This window comes from Lactuca sativa, chromosome 8 (assembly GCF_002870075.4).
Source record: "Lactuca sativa cultivar Salinas chromosome 8, Lsat_Salinas_v11, whole genome shotgun sequence".
NCBI classification, from domain to species: domain Eukaryota; kingdom Viridiplantae; phylum Streptophyta; class Magnoliopsida; order Asterales; family Asteraceae; genus Lactuca; species Lactuca sativa.
The window spans coordinates 202485270-202494285 of record NC_056630.2 but is presented as its reverse complement, the minus strand read 5'-3'; positions in this window follow the sequence as shown (position 1 = coordinate 202494285).

The window sequence follows — 9016 nt, the reverse complement described above, 5'->3', positions numbered from 1 at the left end:
TAGCCCAAGTTCTCGGCCCAACAAGAAAAAGAGATTAATTAGAATTATTAAATCTTGACACATCATTATTACTCAAAGGGTATCAAGGCTTAATCCATCACATACATCTAAGGCATCTCATGTTCCCATGCACTCATTTCTCTCCCCCCCCCCCCCCTCTCTTCTTCTTATCTCTTGGCCGAGATCACAATACACACACACACACATTTCATCAACTTCCTTCAACCTCACTCTCTCTAGAAAAGCTTCATCTCCTTCTCAAATTTTCAAAGATCTAAGGTGGATCAAGAAGGTTTTCACTAAAAACTCATTTTTCCTTGGTAAGTCCTTACACCTCTAAGTTGTATAACTTCATTTTTATGCTAAGATCATTCATTCCAAGCATTTTTGTGATCATACTCTTAGAAAACCTCCATAAGTTTGAGATTTATTCGAGCTGGGCTTACTAAAGTCGAAAATAACATCAAACTATTCCATTTCTCTTCAAAACCGAACCCACAAACCCAAGGTGAGTTCATACCCCTCTATTTTCGATTTTCATATGTTTTATGGGGGAGAATACAAGTAAAATGTGTAGATCTATGTGTATTTGTATGTTATGTGTGAATTTTTGTGTTTATGTGGTTAATATGTGCCAAAAATGAAAGATATTTTGAAATCTATAGTTCAAGGAGGAAAAACATGTGATTTAGGATGTATTACACTTAAAAAGTTAAGAAAAACTATCATCTAAGGTTATAATACACATGTTACAACATAAAACTCATTTTTGGGCTATTTTTGTCAAATAAACAAAAGTTAGGATAAAGGTTGTCATTCATGGTTTTTATAAGGACCAAAATGGTCAAAACAGTTAAAATAGAAGTTTTTATGAATATTATGCTCTTCAAACGACTAAAAATGTAAAAACAAGTTTTTCATGAGGGGAGAGAAATGAGTGCATGGGAACATGAGATGCCTTAAAAAGTCAAAAACAAATACCAAAAGTTCAAGTTTACTTTCAAATTTCGAAAAAATTGATACATCTTCAGTATGTTTGAGAATGGTATATATATTATTATAGTTGTACACATTATAGGATGTAATATCTACAAGAAAAGCAAACTTGTGGTTTTTCAAGATGTTAATTTGGTTTGGAAATAGTTTCAAACTGTCTTCGGCCTGTAAGAGGAATGTTTAACATATTAAAACAAATAAAATGTTTTTTTATTTAAAAATATGAATTAAAACAAATAAAATGTTTCTTTTATTAAAAAATATGAATAACATACTATACCTCTTCATGTATTTTTCTCAATTGGTATGCACTTATATCTAATAGCTTCTTCGTTTCCCTATCAAAAAGAGTCAATCCGATGGTGCCAGTAGCATCTTGTACGTTGGTTGGAATCATATACCTAAAAAAATATAACATTAATATCAATTTTGTTCAAAAGTGAAATGGTTAATATAAATACAAATGTGTATAAATATAAATGTTTATACTTTGTAACATGACGAAAATCCGAAGTGTTGCAACGTGCTTCTTTACATTTAGTAATAACAGTCTCTGAAATTTTGTCTGTGGTGTTATAGGAATGATTGACTTTGGGCACTATGTCTATCTTTTTCCCACATTTGGAGTACGCATTGTAATATCAACGTAGATTCTGTCTTATATTCACGATGGAACCAACTAATAGAAATTTCATTACTTATATGAAATAAAAGGTAAAAGTTACTCAATAAAAAGTAAATTCCAGTTAAAAAAATAAATATAGAAAAAAAACAGAAATTCTTTAGTAAAACATTAAATTTTATATTAAAAAAACATACAATGTGTAATTAAAATTAAAGGATATCAAATAATGCAATATACCTTTAGTGGTTCTGTGATCTCACAAACTGTTTTTAAAGGGAAATCCCCTTTAAAATCATATATATAAGAATAAGAGTAGCTTGGGAGTGTAGCTATACTTTTTTTAGACAACTCTCCATTGTTATCAGCTTTCAATCTGTAATGTTTATAAATATTTATTTACATATAAGAAGTTGTATTTGTTTTAATTACAAAACATTAATAAAAAATTTAAAAAGTTCAAGAAAACTAACTCTTTCTTGAACTTAATAATTTCGACAATGTCTGAATTAAGGAACAATTTGGTTACATCAAATGACTTTGGGCTTGATCAATTGTTGTAAGAATAAATTACTCAATAAAAGTAAATTCAAATAAAAAAATAAATAAATAAGGCATGGTCAACATAGTTTGTCAAATGACTTTGCACTTGGTCAACATAGTTTGTTATTTAATTAACAAACTATTTTGAATACATGTTTGTGAATACTTAAAAAATATAAGCTAGTTTTTATTTAAAAACAAATTATGAAATAATATAAAGTTTCATCAAAATTATTTATCTTATTTACTAAATATTTAACTTTACCTTGATCAATTTAATTCATATCGGATTCAAAAGAAAATATTAATCTATATATATAATATTATTAGGAATATAAAAAAATCATATTTTAATAAAACAAAGTTCAAATAAAATTATGAATAATATATGTTTTTAAATTAAACATTTTTTTTTCTAAAAACTACATGTCCGATGTTCTATAGTTTATATGCCAAAATATTTTATACGACAAATTATAATATTAGAGGTTTATATTGATTTAGGCGTTCTATGTATATAAAGTGTATGAATATGACAAATGGTTTATAGGTCGGAACAAAGGCTATATACAATCTGCACTTTACAATGAAAAATATAGTCTCCCCTTGCGTTTTTGAATTCCAATTGGTTTATACACTTTTATTTATTAACTATGTACAACACCTGACATACATGTACAACTTATCATGTTTTCTAATATCATACTTATGATTTGATTTGTGGGTGGTTCTTGGCTATGTTGTTGAAGGTAAAAGAATTTTGTATGAATGAAACAATAAAATCAAACTACAAGAGCACACGATTGAAAATATATTTCAAACCAAGGTGCATAAAATGGTATTTGGAACTAAAAATCCAAAATGGATACATTAATGAAATCGAAAACAGGTTTTAAGAACAAAAAAACATATATTTTCAATTTGTTTTTGATTTTAGACAAAATATGAACCAAACTGTATTGAGTTTTAATGACATTTGTCGAAGCATTGTATTGAATACCTATTATAAGGATCATAAAAAAATTATTTTGATAACATATCTAAACTGTTTTACAAATACTAAATTTTAAAACAACCTTTATTTTTTATTTAATAATTTACTAGATTATAACTCTCGTTAAACACGGATGAACGCATAAAAAACATACAAACATCTTTGGAATTTATTATTTAAATATTATTTGTTTATTTTCATTTCGAAGTATACTTTGTTTAGGGTTATGAACAAAACCTATATAATTTCGATTGTTATTTTAGGGATATGTCCCGAAATATATAATTTTATTGAATTCGAAAAACTATAAAAAAATTATTAACAAAAACTAGTAACATAAACAATTTTTGTTATTTATAGCAACATACTTTCAAAGTGCGTTGTTATTTTTGCTCATTTATATTATCAACATGTGTATTACACAGATTTTAACCTTTAAATGGATCTTAAAATTATATTATGTCCTATAAGGCATAATTATATTAAATGTCCTAACATACATAACATATATCTAATATTAAAATAAAAGTATATATTAATTAAAAATAGTTAGTATAACAGTGTAAAACAACTTATATCTTATTAATTTTAATGAACGCATCTGCAATTGTGAGGTTTGTGTAATGTGATATGGTAATAAATCAAAAGTAAGCAACGTTCATTTGCTGAACATATGGAAATAATAGTTTTGTCAACACCTCTAGCAAATAAAGTTATTGAAGCATCTATAAAAGTCCTCATGATTATACAAAGAATGAAATTAAAGAATATTGGTGAAGATAATAACGAATTAAAGTTGGTTAACAAACATAGAGATATAATTGGAAAACATGTGTCGTGATTTTATATTAAATAAAAATATATATAAAAAATATATGAATTAAATCCTTTTTAATAACATTAAATTAAATGATTGTTTCTAAATTGATAAGGGTACACGATTTTGAAAAGATTTAAAGATAAAATGTACTTATTAAATGATTTAATCATAAATGTCTGCATTCTATATATTGAAACATGATAAATATACATATAATTATTGTGGAAAGTGTTTATGATTGACGGTATAATTGGAATGATAATCCGCATAAATAAGAATATAAGATTCATTAAAGAACTTAAAATTTATAGAATATGTGCTCGTGTTGACAATTATACCGTTGATCATAAGGAAATTACATTTAAACTTAAAACAAATTAACAATAATAGACTTGGTAAACATAGTTTGTTATTTAAACTTAAAACAAATTGACAATAATAGACTTTGTCAACATAGTTTGTTAGGAACAATAAAAAAATGTTGTTATAAAATTTTGTTTCTGGAATAAAAAACTCAGTGGCTTAAGCTAAAGATTAAGGAGATTACCTTTAAACTTAAAAAAAAATTGAAAATAATAGACTTGGTCAACATAGTTTGTTATTTAAACTTAAAACAAATTTACATTAATAGACTTGGTCAACATAGTTTGTTACGAACACCAATAAAAAAAATATTGTTATATTGTTTGTGGAATAATAAACTCAGTGGCTTAAGCCAAAGATGAAGGCATGAAGAAGTAACTTTTAGACCAAAGTCTAAGCGGTAAAGTCAAATATTGGGTTCCTATTGCAGATTTGCAAAGTAGGATGATATAATGTGTGTTTACTTTTAAATAATAGTTGAAATATAATTGTTATTAATGATAATATGGGACAGCATTGAAAGTGAAATTATATTACGATCCATGTAGCAGAATATATTAAATACATGTTCATTTAAGAGATTGTAACATAAATGGTCCATATTATTTGTAAACTTTGTTGCCTAATACATTGATATATTCCGGCATGTTGGTTTTATGCACCTTGACAACGATTGTTGTTTTAATGAAGGAAAAAGTGTAAACCACACCTTCACAAAAAAAAAAAAAAAACAGTTTTCAATTCAATAAAGATGGAAATCTAATAGCATTCGGCAAAGGAAGTTCGATGACAGAATGTGAATTAGGAAGAGTTAGACTTATTAAATATTTTAACATGAAAGAAAGGAAAAAATAAAGCAGTTTGCATATATAATAAACATATTCAAAACATCATTCCATATATGATTCATAATATAACAACAAAAACAAACATTGCAGAGGATAATGAAACCTGTTATGGATGATGGATGATGGAAGTAGGCAGCATCGGGTGTAAAGAGAGGTTAAAGAAACAATTTTTTTCGTGATTAAGAGGTTGAAGAAACAATTTTTTTTTTCGTGATTTGTATGATATATAATATTATATAGGGTTAATAAGGATATATAGAATGGTAAACATTGATTTTATAAGATATCTATATCTATATATCATAACAAAATATGAAAAAGGGTATAATTGGAAAACATGAGTGTTGATATTATATTAAGTTAAAAAAGTTATAAAAAAAATATATAATTTATATCCATAATTAGTAAGATATAACTAAATGACCAGATTTGAAATTGATAAGGGTACATAAATTTGAAAAGATTTAAAGATAATATTTCCTTATTAAACGATTTAATCATAAATGTCTGGATTTTATTTATTGAAATATGATAAATATACATATAATTATTTTGGAAAATGTTTATGATTGACGTTATAATAGGAATGATAATTTGCATAAATAAAAATATAAGATTCATGAAAGAAATTAAAATTTATAGAATATGTGCTCGTGTTGACAGTTATACCCTTGGGCATAAGGAAATTACCTTTAAATTTAAAACGAATTGACAATAATAGACTTGGTCAACATAGTTTGTTACGAACAATAAAAAAAATATTGTTATACAATCTTGTTTGTGGAATAACAAACTTAGTGGTTTAAGCCAAAGATTAAGGAGATTACCTTTATACTTAAAAAAATAATAATAATAGACTTGGTCAACATAGTTTGTTATTTAAACTTAAAACAAATTGACAATAATAAACTTGGTCACATAGTTTGTCACGAACAATTAAAAAAATTATTGTTATAAAATCTTGTTTGTGGAATAACAAATTCAGTGGCTTAAGCCAAAGATTTATGGATGAAGAAGTAAGTTTTTGGCCAAAGTCTAACCGGTAAAGTCAAATATTGGGATCCAATTGTAGATTTGCAAAGTAGGATGATATAATGTGTATATACTTTTAAAAAATAGCTGAAATATAATTGTATCATGCTGCAAAACAGAACTAATCAATATCATTACAAACAAAATTTTCTTTTAATTAGGGTAAAGATCCTAAATGTTGACGAATTATAAGAAAGTTTGGTAGTAGAAATCAAAATTACTTCCACCAAATCAGTAAAATTGCAATGATGGATGAATCCAGAAGTATAATCATAGCATGTGTAGGTGGTAACAATGCCATTGCCTGTGTTCTGACTATGTTGTCTTCAAATTTGAAGAACACATTAGTGTTTTTTTATTTAATACATAACAGACTTAATTAATTTAGAAAGAATGAGTACCAAATATGCAACCAACATACCACATGTCAACATAGTTTGTTATTTAAGTTTAAAACAAATTGACAATAATAGACTTGGTCAACATAATTTGGTACGAACAATAAAAAAAATTATTGTTATAAAATCTTGTTTGTGAAATAACAAACTCCGTGGCTTAAGCCAAATATTAAGGAGATTACCTTTAAACTTAAAACAAATTGACAATAATAGACTTGGTCAACATAGTTTGTTATTTAAACTTAAAACAAATTGACAATAATAGACTTGGTTAATATAGATTGTTATGAACAGTTAAAAATATTATTGCTATAAAATCTTGTTTGTGGAATAACAAAATCAGTGGCTTAGGCCAAAGATTAAGGGATGAAGAAGTAACTTTTTGGCCAAAGTCTAACCGCTCAAGTCAAATATTGGGATACCATTGCAGATTTGCAATGTAGGATGATATAATGTGTATATACTTTTAAAAAAATAGTTGAAATATAATTGTATCATGCTGCAAAATAGAACTAATCAATATGATTCCAAACAAAATTTAATTTTAATTAGGGTAAAGATCCTAAATGTTGGCGAATTATAAGAAAGTTTGGTAGTAGAAATCAAAATTAGTACCTCCAAATCAGTAAGATTGCAATGATGGATGAATCCAGAAGTATAATTATAGTATGTGTAGGTGTTAACAAGGTCATCGGCTGTGTTCTGACTACTGTTGTCTTCAAATTTGAAGAACACATTAGTGTTTTTTTGACTTAATACATAACAGACTCAATTAATTTAGAAATAATGAGTACCAAATATGTAGCCAACTGACCACATGTCAACATCTGTTGAATAATGAGTAGCACCCAAAAGGACTTCTGGAGCTCTATACCAAAGGGTCAGTATCTGGAATGACACAAGTTTTTTAGCAATCTTCAAATTAACTCTTCTTAATAATTTTAACCATTATGTCAATCGAAATGGTATTTTTTTTAAGAATTTTCACCCAAGAGGACTGTCTTCCTATCTTTGTTTACACCTTGCTTCACATCCAACAGCCTATTTGATTTCGTTAATCGCAGTCAAATCCAGAACGAATCAATACCATTTCGATTTGGTTACTAAAAAACCATAGATAGAAACATAAATCGGATATGCATAATATACACCTAAAACCCAAATAAGAGTGATTCAAATCAAAATTCCCGTTAGAATAATCAAAAAGGAAAACCAGTTGTAGATTCATAAAAATTCAAATACCTTGAGAAGAAGAAAAGTGCAATGGGAATAATCTTTGGTAGTCAATTTCAATTTCAAGTTGTTGGTTACAAACACGATGCAGGAGATGCATTGATGGAGAAGAACATAGATAGAAATTGGAGAGATCATCAACTTTTGAGGAGGAAGAACATGGATAGAAACTGAAGAGATCATCGGGCTCTTGATATTATCTTCATCAGAGAGAGAAAGAGGAAAAGAGCAATCCCTATTTTGGAGGAAAAATGGTTATAGATGGTAACAAAGACGTATTTGTAGTTCCCTTTTGTTACGATGACATCAACGAAATTGATTTAGTGGTTTAAAATCAATGAAAAACATTGAAGGGGCTAGATTGTTTTAGGTGATGTAATTAAGTTTATGTTTTAATATATAGAGAGATTTGGTTTATTGTTAAATCGAAAGTATAATGTTTTTATCATGAAAACGTTACACATAGTATTAAAAATATGGCTAAATGTAGGATTACGATATCAGAAATAATTTTTTTATAATAATTGAACGATAGAATTACTGTCTAGAATTACGAGTTGTATATATGGAAACAAAAACATATATTCATATTGTATTTATTAGTTATCATTTATTTTTGTGTTTTTATTTTTTTATTTTAACCATTAATAAAACAAGAAAAGACAAATTAAAAATATATAAAATATTTTGTTTGATTTACCAATGACAATAAATAGTTCTCTATACAAGAGAGTTGTCATGCAATCACATACATCAGTGTTGCAGTCACATAGCTAGGCGAATGTAGGCTTAATATATGATTAATGATAGGATTAAGAGTTTTGCTACCATTCAAATCAATGTTTTAAAAATCTATTTGAACTGACCGGTCGAACTGGTTGGATCGGAAACCGGTGAAGGAACGGTTTAATTATCACCGATTTTATATTAATTTCTGAACCGGATTGAACTGGACAGTTTTTAAAAAAATCCAGTTGAACTGGTCAAAATAAACGGTTGAACTGATTAAACTAAATAAAAAGATCTGGAAAAAACCATTTGCATAATAAACTTTGGTGATTTTTTTCAAATCTATTTTGTTTTCTGTATGTAAAAACATGCTGAATGTTATAAAATTTTTTTGATGTATAATTTTCTTTTTTCGGTATTATATTTTATTTTGACCAG